At 46.9% G+C, this 14,766-nt stretch overlaps 1 protein-coding gene and 1 pseudogene across 4 annotated transcripts in view; both read left to right on the top strand.

Moving 5' to 3' along the window:
• GRIA1 (glutamate ionotropic receptor AMPA type subunit 1) overlaps window positions 1-14,766 on the top strand; it is a 232,930-nt gene that overhangs the window by 101,913 nt on the left and 116,251 nt on the right. The gene's annotated exons all lie outside the window — the stretch shown is intronic.
• Window positions 10,409-10,527, top strand: LOC136643153 (5S ribosomal RNA; annotated as a pseudogene).

Genomic DNA, 14,766 nt, shown 5'->3' on the forward strand with positions numbered 1-14,766 from the left:
GGCTGATAAGCAGTATACTCATCCCACGTAGTTATGGAGCAGTTTATGAATGCACTCACAGTTCAGTGATATCCGTGGTATATACCAAACAGCTCCGATACAAAATGACCTGCTCATAGTTGAGCCTGGCAGTGTCATTTATTCCCACCTGAATGAGCAGCAAAGGATAGTGATCAGTGGGTTTACCCAGCTTTGGAAGTCTCTTTGTTGCATCCTGGATTTGTGCACTAGGAAGTCAAAGCATCTCACAAGTAAGGAGTTGAATTGACATAAAGCAACTACTACATCTCCTGGCAGGGAATCCTCTGTCTACGTCCTCCTGGTGAGTTGAGTCCCCTGTTGAGCCCCCTGGTGAGTTGAGTCTTCCCTGCTGTCTCGTACAACTAGCTGTTGGTGTTCCCTGTTATATAATGGGTCCATGCAAATAAAGGAAGGCGTAGTGATAACAGCTCAATACGTTTATTCCATCTTCAGAACAGAACCTAGCTAAATACAAGGCAAACCCCTGGCTTTTTATAGCCTTTAAATCTGCCCAGACTTCCCGTGTTTGGTGCAATTGAAACCTTAACTAGAGGGCCAATGGGATGGTAGGATTTCAATCCATCACCCGATTGGCCAGCCATAAGCCTGGGCCAATCAGTTATGCAGGATTTTGATCCTGCATAACTTACATACATAACACCCCTCCCCCCAAGTACAGTTCAAGATTAACCAACATAGTCCTGTAAGTGGCGGGGCCATACCCACATTCACAAAGAACAGCACGGTATCGGTATCAGGACCTCTGGTTCCTCAGTCAGCTCTGGGGTTGGCACATCTATGGCAGAGGGACTCCCCATAGGTCCGCTAGTGGCTATCTTATCTATCTAGTGGCTCAGATAAGTCCAGGGAGGTCTCCAGTTCCTGCAGTATCACATCTGGACTGATGGCCTCTATAGACTGTGGCAAGACCTGATGCTCTCCACCGGGGACTGGAATCGGTGTGGTGGGTGCTGAGTCAGCTAGGCAGTGACGCATCTGGTCCACATGATGGCGGAGGGTCCAGTTCTCACCATGCGTTCAGCTTGACCATTCGTGGATGGATGGAAGGGAGCTGATGTCACATGGCAGATCAAATACCTGCTGATGAACTCCTTGAATTCTGCTGATGTGAACTGGGCAGTGTTATCAGACACGATCGTATCAGGTAGGCCATGGGTAGCAAAGATCTTGCGGAGAGCCTTGACGACTGGCCAGGATGTCATAGCTGCTACTGGGACAACTTCTAGCCATTTGGTGTAGGAGTCCACTAGAATGAAGAAATTTTGGCCGTGAAAGGGCCCTGCAGTCTATATGTAGTCAGAACCATGGGGTGTGAGTGTACTCCCACTGTTATACAGGCACTCTAGGTGCTTCTGGCCGAGAATCCTGGCAGATGTTGCATCAAATCACCCATTCTTTGATGGCCGCATCAATTCTGGGCTACCAGACGTAGCTCCTGGCCAGTGCCTTCATTCGTATGATGCTCTGATAGTTTTCATGTAGGGCTTCTAGGACCCGGTGATGGAGCTTAGTTGGAATGATGACCCGGCTTCCCCAGAGGAGGCAACGCCTATGGGCTGAGAGTTCGTGCTGGCGGGAGACATATGCAGTGAACTCTGCGTCCATGCGGTTTGTAGGCCACCCCCTCCACACCCAGTTGATAACACGGGAAAGGATACGGTCCTTGGCCGAGTGTGAAGCCATGTCTGACGCATGGAGTGGCGGTTCTGGGAGCGATTCCAGGAGCATGATGCCATGTGCTGGAGCCGGATCGGGTCCATGAGCAGGCAGCGGAAGGCGACTGAGGGCATCTGCGTGGCCCATCGCTTTGCAAGGCCTGTAATTCAGGGAGTACTGATATGCTGCCAGGAATATGGACCAATGCAGGATGCGGGGAGACAGAATCTGTGGCATCTGTTTATCTGGGGCGAGAAGACCCAGCAGAGGCTTATGGTCTGTCAATATCAAAAATTGTCGACCATAAAGATAGTCATGGAATTTTTTGATGCCCGCCACTATAGCCAGAGCCTCTTTATCTATCTGTGCATAATTCCGTTCAGCAGGAGAAAAGGTGTGTGAATAATAGGCTACTGGAGCCTCTATTCCCTCTGGGAGTGTGTGGCTGAGGACTGCACCAATACCATATGGAGAGGCATCGCATGCCAGGACAACAGGAAGTGACTCATCAAAGTGAGGCAGTACGGAGTTGGAAGTGAGTAAGTTCTTTACCTCTCAGAAGGCAGCATCCTCGCAGTGGCCCCAGACCCAGGGGGTCCTCTTGTCCAGGAGGCGATGGAGTGGCTCTGCCAACACTGCCCTATGTGGCAAAAAGGAATGGTAAAAGTTCAGAAGTTCTAAAAATGCCTGTAACTCCTGCCTGGAGGTTGGAGGTGGGGCATTCACGATAGCTCAAACCTTTTCTGGTACAGGATGGATAACATTAGCATCAATGAGGTATCCCAAGAACTCAACTTTCGGGGTTCCCAAGATGCACTTCTCTTTCTTTACCTTAAGTCCAGCAGACTGGAAGCGGCGAAGGACCTCGCAAAGGCGACTGGCGAATTCTGAATCTGATGCCCCGGCAATCAGCACGTCGTCAAAGAAGGGAATGACCCCAGGAATTCCTTTGAGGAGAGTGTCCATGAGGCCCTGAAAAATTCCTGGTGCCACACAGATGCCAAACTGTAAGTGTTTCACCGTAAAAGTACCCCGGTGGGTAACTATCGTCTGTGCCTCTGCTGTGTCATCATCAACTGGCAACTGCTGAGAAGCCTGGGCTAAGTCCAATTTTCCAAAAACCTTGGAGCCTGCAAGGGAGGCGAGGAGATGGCTGATGACGTGCACCGGGTACGCATGCTGCTGGAGAGCCTTGTTGATTGTACATTTGTAATCCGTGCAGATCCTCACATCCCCATTAGGCTTGAGAGGGGTAACAATTGGAGTCTCCCAGAGTGTGTGCGGCACTGGCTCTAAGACCCCTTGAGCCACAAGGCAATCCAGTTCCTTGTTTATCTTGGGTTTGAGTGCAAAGGGAACCCGCCTTCATGCGTGCCTTCATGCAGATGGGCGTGACGGCTGGATCTAGGTGCAGAGAGACCAGGGGGCCGGTGTCACAGCCAAGGGTTCCCTCAAAGACCTGGGCAAACTCTTGGCAGACTGCATCAAAGTCTAATTTGCTGATACTCTGGACCCCAGTCACCTGGATGCCCAGAGGATCAAACCACTCAAGGCTGAGGAGACTGGTGCAATGTCCCTCAGCAACCACCAGATCCAGGAGCCCATCAAAGTGTTTATAACAAACCTGAAACTTACCCGGACCCCAAACAGGGACACGGTTACCCTGAAAATCCGTAAGCAAAAGTCCAGTTGGCTCCAGGCTGGGGCCCTTTCTAGGGCAAATGCGCCGAAAAGTCTCTGTAGAAATAATCGAGAGCACTGATCCGGAGTCCACTTCCATTACACAGGGAAAGCCTTGAATTTTTACTGTCACCTGTATCTTTTCCTTGGTTGGCAACCAGACGCTCTTGATGGGGTGTACTGAAGTAGTGTAGATCTCTTCCTGGCTGATAGACCCCTGAAGAACTTTCTGGCTCCGAGCCTGAGAAGGCTTACTGAGACAAGCGCGGGCAATATGGCCCCTCATTCCGCAGGCCCAACAAGTCACATCACGGAACCGGCAACTCTGACATTCATGTGGTTCCCCACAGCTGGCACAAGGTCCCTGGCTGGAGACATTGGAGGTCTGCCGGACCCTGGGTCTAGGTGCTTGTGGTTCCTGGCAATCATTGTGTCTCAACATGCCTCAATTAATTCGTAGCACCTCCCCTTCTTCCGAACTGTCTGCAGCCGTGTCCTCATGGTGGACTGCCTCGACTTTTCGAGTTGTGGCTGGGCTGCGAGAGGCACGAATCTCCCTTGCTGCATCTTCTGCTTTTTCAAACACCAGCGCCTCCTTGACAGCCTCTTGAAAGGTCAGGTCTTACTTCGCAAAGAGCTTCCTCTGAATCCTTTCATCCTGGAGGCCGCATACAAACCGGTCGAGAAGCATTTTTTCCAGGTCTCGGAATTCACATCTTCATGCAAGATGATGAAGCACGGACACGTAAGCTGGAACAGACTCACTGGCAGCCTGATCTTGCTTGTAGAAGGCATGGCGGTATGCAATACGAGACAGCTGGGGCAAGAAGTGATTCTGCAGGAGGCCCTTTATTGGCAACCTTCAGTCTCGAAAGACTCTGGTATCGCGCTCCGAAAGGTGGTTCTGGCACAGCGTCTAGTGTGGCTGAAAAGGCCAATCCGGGAGTGACAATCCCTTCCACACCGGGAGCAAGTGCAGTCTGTCCCTGGTCTGTCTCCCTGGCTATGGGCCTTCCTTCTTTGCCTCTTTGCCTCAGACTGCTGGCAAAGTGTCTCTTCAAACTGGGAAAGGCCATGCTTTACAGCCTGCCTCCAAGCGGGCCGCTCAGAGGCCAGGGTTTCCCACCTGTTGAGGTCCACTCCTAAGGCCTTCAGAGCCCTCTTGCAGATGTCCTTGTATCGCAGCTGTGGTCTACCTGTAGGGCACTTTCCTTGCACGAGTTCTCCATAGAGGAGATCCTTTGGGATCCAGCCATCAACCATTCTCACGACATGACCGAGCCAATGCAGGCGTCTCTGTTTCAGCAGTGCATACATGCTAGGGATTCCAGCACATTCCAGGACTGTGTTGTTAGGAACTTTGTCCTGCCAGGTGATGCCGAGAATGCGCCGGAGGCAGCGCATGTGGAAAGCGTTCAGTTTCCTCTCCTGTTGTGGGCGGAGAGTCCATGACTTGCTGCAGTACAGAAGTGTACTCAGAAGTGTACTCAGGACGCAAGCTCTGTAGACCTGGATCTTGGTATGTTCTGTCAGCTTCTTGTTGGACCAGACTCTCTTTGTGAGTCTGGAAAACGTGGTAGATGCTTTACCAATGCGTTTGTTTAGCTCAGTATCGAGAGAAAGAGTGTCGGAGATCGTTGAGCCAAGGTACACAAAGTCATGGACAACCTCCAGTTGACCTCCAGTTCGACCTGGTCAGCAGGGACGGCCTCTTCAAGATTCTCCCCAAGATCGGATGTCCACCCAGGCTCCTCAGCATCATCAGATCCTTCCACAAGGACATGAAGGGCACTGTTGTCTTCGATGGCTCCACATCAGACCCCTTTGACATCCGAAGCAGGAGGCCCACAATATCCTTATAACTGGTATCCCTTAATTCTGCTGGTGCCACAAGATTCTGGGCGATTGCAAAAGTGGCAGAGCCACAGACGCTGAGCAAGGTGGCCCACTTTAGGGCAGCATCTTTAACTGCGTTGGCCTTCAGGAAGAACTCTAGACATTCTGCATAAGTGTCCCATAGCTCTGGGGATGCTGGATCGAATTCCCCAGTGTGACCTTGGGTGGTCATGGTGGCAGCTCAACAGATGTATGGAAGCTGGTCTTCTTTCTTTGTCTGGGGCGACAGTTCCCCAGTGGTGAATCAGCTCTTGGTTCTAGTGTTGTTCAGCATGGAGGAATAGGATCCCACCTTCGTCGCCGGTGTTATATAGAGGTTCCATGCGAATACAGGAAGGCACAGTGATAATAGCTCAATATGTTTATTCCATCTTCAGAACAGAACCTAGCAAAATACAAGGCAAACCCCAGGTTTTTTATAGCCTTTAACTCTGCCTAGTCTTCCTGTGATTGGTGCAATTGAAACCTTAACTAGAGGGCCAATCGGATGGTAGGATATCGATCCATCACCCGATTGGCCAGAACTTACATTAACTAGAGGGCCAATCGGATGGTAGGATTTCAATCCATCACCCGATTGACCAGCCATAAGTCTGGGCCAATCAGTTATGCAGGATTTCGATCCTGCATAACTTACATACGTAACATTCCCCATCAGGATTTTCAGAAGCACTGGTATCTGAAAGACACTAGAAGTGGTTGTGTAGCAGTGGACCAGAATGTCTTCTCTTTTTCTTGCTCCTGACAGTCACTCGCCTTCCCTGGAAAGGTATCTTTTTCCTTTGTAGCCTCTTTCTATTGTAGCATCTGGAAAAGTTCTACTTATGTTGTGTTGAGGAACTCCTCAGTTTTGTTAATGTAGCGAAGACTGGAAACCTGCTCCTTTAGCCCTCTGGACTTATCTTCCACTAGGGCAACCAGCCATTTGCTAGAAGCCAGGCAGCCTAATCTTAACAGTAGCAGTGCCACCACTGCAGTGGCACCGAATGGTGACCGCTATATCCTGCCTGATGCCTCCTCAGGGGAAGGGAACTTTTGTCCCCTTCCTCCAAGTAAGGGCTCAGGGCCGCAAAGGGTATCCTCCATTCTGCACCAGCTATTTTGCCAGTGCAGACTAGAGAAACTCCATGTTGGGCTTTTCACCCTGACATGGAGCATAGGATCCAGTGGGTCCCACTCCCCTCCCACCCTGGTTCCTTGCCACCCTGCCCTCCCCCTGCTCTAGAATACCTCCCCTCTCACCCAGAAACCCCACAGTCCTGCCCAGCAGTGCACCGTACCGCAGGTGGTCCCTCGGCGTCCTCCATTCGGCACTGAGCCCAGTGTCAACTGATACAGGCTCAACACTGGTGCTCCTTGTTCTCCTGGTGCCGTAAACTGCTTTATGACACATTTACGGCACTCAGCACTGGCACTGGAGTTCAGTGCTGACTCTGGGATAGTATAGGATTGTGCCCCAAGTCCCTTGCTGCACATGATTAGCTCCTCCTCTCCGACATCCCCTGTCGTCAGCAAAGCCTGCTGGGAGATATGCAGATGAGCTGCTCCTCCCCAGGCGCCTCTGCCTGCTGACATTTTGTGACAAATATAAATCTACACATGTTTTTACAGTGCTTTAAATCCCACTAAATGGGCCAAAGTCTCTTTAAATATTTAAATCAAATATTTGCACATGATGTGGTAATCCACAACCTTTGTAACAAAGACGAAGAGGGCAGTATCTTCAAGCCATAAAAAGGGGGATGCCCTAAAGGTTCTTGTAATACAGGCGTACGCTCCTTAGCGATGTTCCGGTAAACACCAGTATTGCATATCTGATGATCACGTGTGGTCACATAATTGTTGGGGGCACACACCCCCATCCTCCAAATGTGAGGGGAGCTCTGCATGATTTCCGGGTTCCTCCATGAAGCCAGAAGTTGCGCGAGAGATGCGATTTCCCCCAGTCTGAGCCTTGCAGAGGCAGCACTCGGACGTGCGCTGCCTCTGGGAGGCTCATAACCCTCCGCAGGTGAGGGGAGCAAAGCATCCCCTTCCCTGCGAAGGATCTGCATTACATCAAGTGCCACTTGTCGATGGGGATCGCGGTCCCGATCCCCGTTGTTAAGTGGCACACGACTGTACATATTGACTTTTCGGTAAATATTCGGTGAGTTTTGAGCTCCTGCAGCCTTTTCTTCAGGATGCTCAAAGCCACTGCACCAGGAACTAGTTCCTGGTTTCTTTTCTTTCTCCTGAATGCTCTTCTCGGGTATCCATAGCAACTGGAAGTTACCCATCTCTATCGCTGTGACTTATTTGATCTGACATCTGAAATGGAATCACCAATCCGTGGCCCCGCCCACAAGCTAGTTAATGGAGAGGCTGGATTTTTCACTTATTATTCTGTTTGGCTCAAATGCCAGGCAATGATTCATTTGTTAGAGTGCATTTTCCCCTCCTCTTGTGTGCTGCACAGTGGCAACTTAAGCACCAGGGTACTTATAGCTTCCAGATAGCTGCTGCATTTGCACCTGTTCCTTTAGAGTCTTTCCAATATTAATGCTTTCAGCCCCTGTACTGAGACTGAGGAAGCTGGCAGTGACAGACTATTGGCTTGCTTAATTGTCACAAGGAGACTGCTTACTGCTTCCGAATCAAGCCCAGAGGAGGAAAAAGAAAAATACAAACTGCTTTTTCTAATGCACGGTTACCACTCAGAAAAGCCTCAGCTAAATGGTAACGTTCACAGCCAGCTCCCACACTCTTCAATGGCATCAAATGTTCTTAAACGACATCTCCATTCATTATTATTTATTTATTATTAATTTATTATTCATTCGAAATCTTTTTCCACTGATAAAAGGGATTCTGTAAATAAAAACTCCATCTCAAATAAAAATATTTTATTCAGTACAGTCGTATCCCATGCTGGAACTCACGATGAGAACACATGGGGTTCCCAGACCACCCCCTGTCCAGGCACTGACCACATCCAGACCTACCTTCAACCAGATGACTGTGTTGAGTGCCCACAGAGCATGGCAATACAAAATGTCCCAAACTGCAGTGTTTCAAAAGGAAATAGAATTGCTGCTGTTTTGTAAGAAAAAAAAGTGAGAACCTAGACTCGCAACTGCTAGAGAAACGCTAGAGGAGGTGACAGTGAGGAAGTTAACAGAGTCTAGCATTCTCGCTATCTGTCTGCTCCCTCTGCCGTCTGCTTCCTGTTAGCATTCTCACTTTCGCCTCCCCTAATGTTCTTCTAGCAGCTATGAGTCTAGGTTCTCATTGTTTGCTTTCTTTTCCAAAGGATCCCAATGCAAAAGGGAGAAAAAATAATTTCCATTTGCACAGTTTTTGCAAATGAAGAGAGGTTAGTCATGAGCATGACAGGAGGGAATCTGAATACGGTTCACTATTGGTCTGCTGGCAACCTTCAGTCTCGAAAGACTCTGGTATCGTGCTCTGAATGGTGGTTCTGGAACAGCGTCTAGTGTGGCTGAAAAAGCCAATTCAGGAGTGAAGGGTTCACTACTGTCCGCGGTTTCAGGTATCTGTGGTAGCAGCAGGATCATAGCCCCCCCAGGTACTTGGGGTGCCTGTACAAAATGCAAAAAAACAAAAATTAACAACACTTGTAGGCATGATTTCATAGGTGTATTGAAAAATGAAATATTCATTGTTCATTGTTTATTTAAAATACTTATATCCCTTTTAAAAAATGCACCCAGTGCCTGACTTTCCTAGTTGTGGTACAGTGGCTGGCTACTATTCTGAAGACAAACTATTGATTCTTGCTTTTACGAAGTTTCATTTGTGCAGTTCTTCTGCATCAATGGGATTTTTCTGTCTCTGAGGTCTTTACGATAAAAATAGACATTCTTCATACATTTCATTATTTAAATGCAGAGGATTCCATAGCAATTGGGAGTGTGAGTGCATTCCCATACATTAAAAAAACATTGCTTTCAAAGATTCAAACTTTTTATGGAAGAACACATTCTAGATAAAGGATAATAGTTCTATAGAATGTAGAGATTACATGCTGAAAGCCAGTGTTAGCTATTTTATATTCAACACTATCAAACATCTCAAAAAGCTTTAGCATGTGTTTCCCATTTCAAGTTTATTCTGAAGCAAAGTTAAACAGCATTTTGAAAAGCCTCAGCAAAGTCACATTCCTTTCATCATGAAGCAAACTATTGAGTTATTCCAGAATACTGTTTCTGCTTGTATGAAGCTGCCTGATTCTGAACCAAGGCTATTGGTCAATCCATCCCCCTATGGACCATCAACAGCTCTCTGTCATTTCAGGCAGAGTTCTTGCCAAGCCCTCTTCCCCAAGATCCTATCCAGTGGAAATGAAAGGGATTGAACTGTGGAACATTTTGGACTACTATGAAAATGATGGCCCCTCCCATACCTACTTTAATAAAGATGGACTTTTAATAGGGTTGAGGACCATCATGAACATGGAAAGCAGTCTTATACTGAATGAGACCATTGTTCCATCCAGCTCAGTGGCTCTCCAAGGTTTCAGACCAACATTTTTCTCCACCCTATAAGGAGATACCAGGGATTACAGGCCCGAGCCTGATCTTTACATGCCAGCTCACTGTCAGCACACACTGTAGTAAACGTGCCGTAAGGCACACATGCAAGCATTAGCGCTGGCCCAGCACAGGCACTGGCTCAGCACAAGCCCGTGTTGAGCCAGCGCTAGTCAGAGGCTGGTGAACTGCTGCCAAGGTGCTCTGTGTGAACTGCCAGCAGGTGCTCTGGACAGCGGAGAGGTAAGTGGGGGTGTGGGGGGAGGTGAGGGAGGCGTTCCGGGGCGGGGGAAGGTGGGAAAAAGGCGTGATGGGGAAGGAGCAGGATTGGAGGGGGGTGGGACTGCTGGAACTCTGCTCTGCCGGATCCAGAGCCCCTTATTGGGCCTTGCAGCCCGACACGGGACTGTCTTAGTCTGTGCCAGCTAAATAGCTGCTGCAGAGTCAAGTTGACCCACTGCAGGGCTATGTTCCTTATCTGGGGGGAAGGTGACAAATGTTCCCTTCCCCTGAGGAGCCGCTGGCGGCTGTCCAGCATGCTCAGAATGCCATGGCAGCCATTTTGATGCTGTGGCAGCCTCTGCATGCCGGGCAACTCAAGATTTGGCTGTAAACCTACCCTGCACATGCCCAATCTCATCTGATCTTGGAAGCTAAGCAGGGTCAGGCCTGGTTAGTACTTGGATAGGAGACCGCCTGGGAATACCGGGTGCTGTAGGCTTATACCATAGTCTTTCGAGACTGAAGGTTGCCAACCAACCAGAGCAGGTGCTCTTCTGACTGAGCTATGGTCCTTCTCAAAGAAGAGCTATAAGAATATTTATTATCTGTGGGATGTTCTTGAGTACCTTTTTAAAGTAAAAAAAAACAACAACACACACACATGAAAAAGTAGACCTTGTTAGAATTATTGTGGCAGAGGCAAAAACAACAGCAACAAAAAGGTGTGTGACCTTTAGCTAACTGCCTATTCCAAAGGCTGGGAAAGGGTAAAGGAACCATTTTAATGTTTGAGAGAACATGAGTGTATCCATGGGATGTGATGAAGAAATGCACAATGGCATCTGTGCTGTATCAAAGCACTCTAAGGACAAATGTTTGTGAAAGGAGCCAAGTTGCTCCTAACTGGAACAGACATTTGCACCTTGTGATCACAGTTTCACCACCTTCTCGGATCTAATGTCAGCTTCTCCATCACCATGTGTGGAGTTGCCCTCAGGCACAGCAAGCTAAAAATAAATTACACAAACACATGTACAAATCAAGCAAAGATGGAGACCTCGGACTGCTCCTTGACTGTGTAAATAGCTCCAGGATTGCTGAAATCCTGTTTCAGTTTTTTAAAAATTTAAATTTTCATATACTTCAGACAAATTGTACAGTTGTATACTGACATTCTGCTCAAATAATGCACACTATGCAGTAAGGCAACCTAGGTGTGGTTGCCCTTGAAAAGTTTTTGCATCTGGGCAGAACCATCCAGGGCTGGGTCCCTACTATCAGGGTTTAGAAGCACCTTTTATGTCTCCCACAACATGACAGAAGGAAGGCCCATAGCCAGGGAGACAGACCAGGGACAGACTGCACTTGCTCCCGGTGTGGAAGGGACTGTCACTCCCGAATCGGCCTTTTCAGCCACACTAGACGCTGTTCCAGAACCACCATTCAGAACGCGATACCATTGTCTTCCGAGACTGAAGGTTGCCAACATGAGTATGTCTCCCAATCTAATCCGTTTTCGAGCTTGTATATGCTGGTTTTTTCTTAGAATTTTTTTTTTAAACTGAAAATAAATAAGCCTTTGGAACAGGAAAACAACTGTTGGCAACATGAAGGAAGGGACAGATGATGATGATGATGATGATGATGGTGATGGTGATTGCGATGATGATTCAGGTTCTTAAGTCTTCTCCCTCTGAACATGGTCATCAATGTTTGGGGCTTTCTGTGTTTAGACAAAAAAGCTTTACCACAACAGTTGTTAAATGGGTAGTGAAACTGTCAGTCCTGAGTGAGCAATTTGACAGGCAACCTTCTCACACATATTTACATCCTACTGCAGTAATAAAAGTTTTGAATTTTCTCTAAGAGGCAAGCAAGTTGGCAGACTGTCTAATGATAATGTCCATTGATCTGGTTTTTATCACCATTTTCTAGAGGGGAAAAAACGTGGAAAGTATCTTTCTTATTACCTTCTAGAGAAAAAGCAAACAAATGTGTTAATTTGGCTCATCTACTTTTGATGACAGAAAGGAAGATTGAAAGTTTCACAAACTTCTTCAGTCAGAGGCAAGGAGTAAAATGCACAGTGCATGTAGGTTAAAGCTGGACCTAAATATTGCTTGAAATATAAATCATCTCCCTGAGAAAGAGCTTTGTGAAGATTAAAAATGTGTATTCTGTGTATATCCTCCAACACAATGTGATAACAATTCACTACTGTTGAATGCAGAAAGCTTTGACATACAATAGAGTTGTGGAGTGGGGTGGTGCATTTGGCCAACAAAATACTCTTCCCTTCCCATTTCCCCTGCTGGGGAGCCAATCAACAGTAAGGAGGCAAGAAAGTCTCAATCCCTGTAGGAATTCCTGAGTCTTTAGGTTTCCTTGTGGGTGACTGATACTGAGCATTTATACTAGAGTAATACTTATAGTGGATTCTGATAAATCTAGCATCCAAAAAAGGGATTAAGATTCTAAATTAATTCTAGTCAGCTCCAGCAACAGGTTGCTGGAAGCCTTGGGGCAAAGCTCAATTCTGTGTGTCACCTGCTCATCCCCAATTGCACACTGAGTGCAGCTATTAGTGCTGTGAGACTGGGGTTGGCCCAGCCTCTTGGGCTCTCTGACGGGTTTGGGCCCTCAAGCAGTGCCCTTCTGGCTGATTCCTGATGCCTGATTCTATTTCATTATTCAGGATGCTTGCTAGAATTTGAAAGGGAAGATCTGAATCTGCTAAAAGGACAATCTGCATGTTGAAAAAAAAATTAAAAATAAACCCTGCCAAAATCCAGTGTTCCGCCCACCCAAATTCAGATCTGGCTGGCGATTGTATTCCAAAAGTACTATGCATATATGAGTGGAGCTTACAGTTCACAAATATGAGCAAAAAACCCGCAAGACAAATATATACTGCAAGGTATTGACAACTGGGAGCGCGTGGTGTGCTAGTTCTTACAACGGGCTTCTATGGTATTCCTGCTTGAATTACTATTCAATTAAATCTGATGTAGGAACATGGTTTAATGGCATGAATACCAGGAATGGCAAAAAAAGAAACCAAGCTTCTTTTTTTTAAGGTAAAAAAATGCGTTATTGTTTTTATGTCCAGATGAGTTCCTTATCTCTTTTCGGTATCATACTTACATCTTTAAATAAAACATTAGTCAATATATAGTGCCTAATAATTAAGGGCCCAATCCTATCCAACTTTTCAGCACTAGTGCAGCCTCAATGCAGCCTCAAAGTAAGGGAACAAATGCTCCCATACCTTGAGGATGCCTCTGTGATTACCTCCCCACCACAGGATGCAGCGCACACCCCATGGGCATGGCTGCACCGGCACTGGAAAATTGAATAGAATTGGGCCCTATTAAACAATGTAATATCCAAGTAATCTGTTCCATTAAAAAAAGAGAAAACCATTCCATTGCCTTCTTCCTTTATTATCCCCACAGAATCACTATTGTTTTTGGCATTTTATGCCATATTAATTATGGGATCATAACTGGTGCATAGCTCTTACTTTCCTGACACTAGATTTACTTGTTTGGAAGAGTTATTATTGCAAAAATTCAGCAGCGGTTCAGTAGTTTATTTAAGCATATCCTGTGGATGGGCAAAAAGATCTCTATGTTGCTCTCTGAAGTGATCTAATCTGTGGATGATCTCTCCTTCAAATAATCTGCCAGGCTTCAACCATTTGAAAAGGCTGGACTGCAAGTTCTCTGCCGCAATCTGTTTCAAAGGCTGAGATTAACAATTATCTGAGAACAGCGTAGGAAGAGAACTGAATGTTCAAGATTGATAAGTAGTGTTGAAAAAGCCAGGGAAGCTGAGAGAGTGTGCAATTAGTAGCAACTATAATTAATGCATTTGATGAGATCATAATCTCCTTTAGAAGGTATGTGGATCACAACGTTAATTTCAGCAGATTGGTTATTTATTTCATTGTACCAAAAATGTTCCTTTAATCTTGCTGTAAAACAGAAAAATGGAATTCCACAGGTCTGCCTAGTATTTGACCTTGCATGTTTGATCATATATTGCTTTCTTTATACCCACTCTCACCATAATGATATTAAAACTTTTCTTTGTGCAGTCAGTTCCATGATAGGCTTTTCTATGTCTTCAATTGAGAACACAGTACTTTATCTTGTTAATGTGCAGTAGACGGAAGGCATTTTTTTGCTTCCTTAAACTTAGAACCCAATTCCCCCTTCCCAAGATTTCTATAAAGACTGTTCCCAGGCTGGCCTAGCAATGAGGCTGACTGAATCACTAGCTCCAAGTTGTGGAGGATGGGGGAAATTTGGGGTGTACCATCTGCTTCTCCCCTCCAGTCCACTGTCTGTCAAGCCATTTCAGTCAGCTCTCTGATCCTCTTTGCACTCACTGAGAGCATGTAGGAAGGAGATTAGGGGCCCAACCCTATCTGATTTTCCAGAACCGGTGCAGCCATGCCAGTGGGGTGTGCACTGCATACAGTAGTGGGGAGGAAATCACAGGGGCCTCCTCAAGGTATGAGAACATTTCTTCCCTTACCTCGGGGCTGCATTGCAGCTGCACAAGTGCTGGAAAGTTGGACAAGATTGGGCCCTAGGGCAGCAACAGCCCATCTTTTCCAGTGGAAGGTGGGGGGGGGGAAGCTTCCACCACCACCACCGCCACCATGCTTCTCATTGCTATCTCTACACTTGCCCACCTGGCTGCTTAGGAAAGTGGCTGGGTGAACAAAAAT

This window comes from Tiliqua scincoides, chromosome 2, assembly GCF_035046505.1.
Source record: "Tiliqua scincoides isolate rTilSci1 chromosome 2, rTilSci1.hap2, whole genome shotgun sequence".
In the NCBI taxonomy this organism is placed as follows: domain Eukaryota; kingdom Metazoa; phylum Chordata; class Lepidosauria; order Squamata; family Scincidae; genus Tiliqua; species Tiliqua scincoides.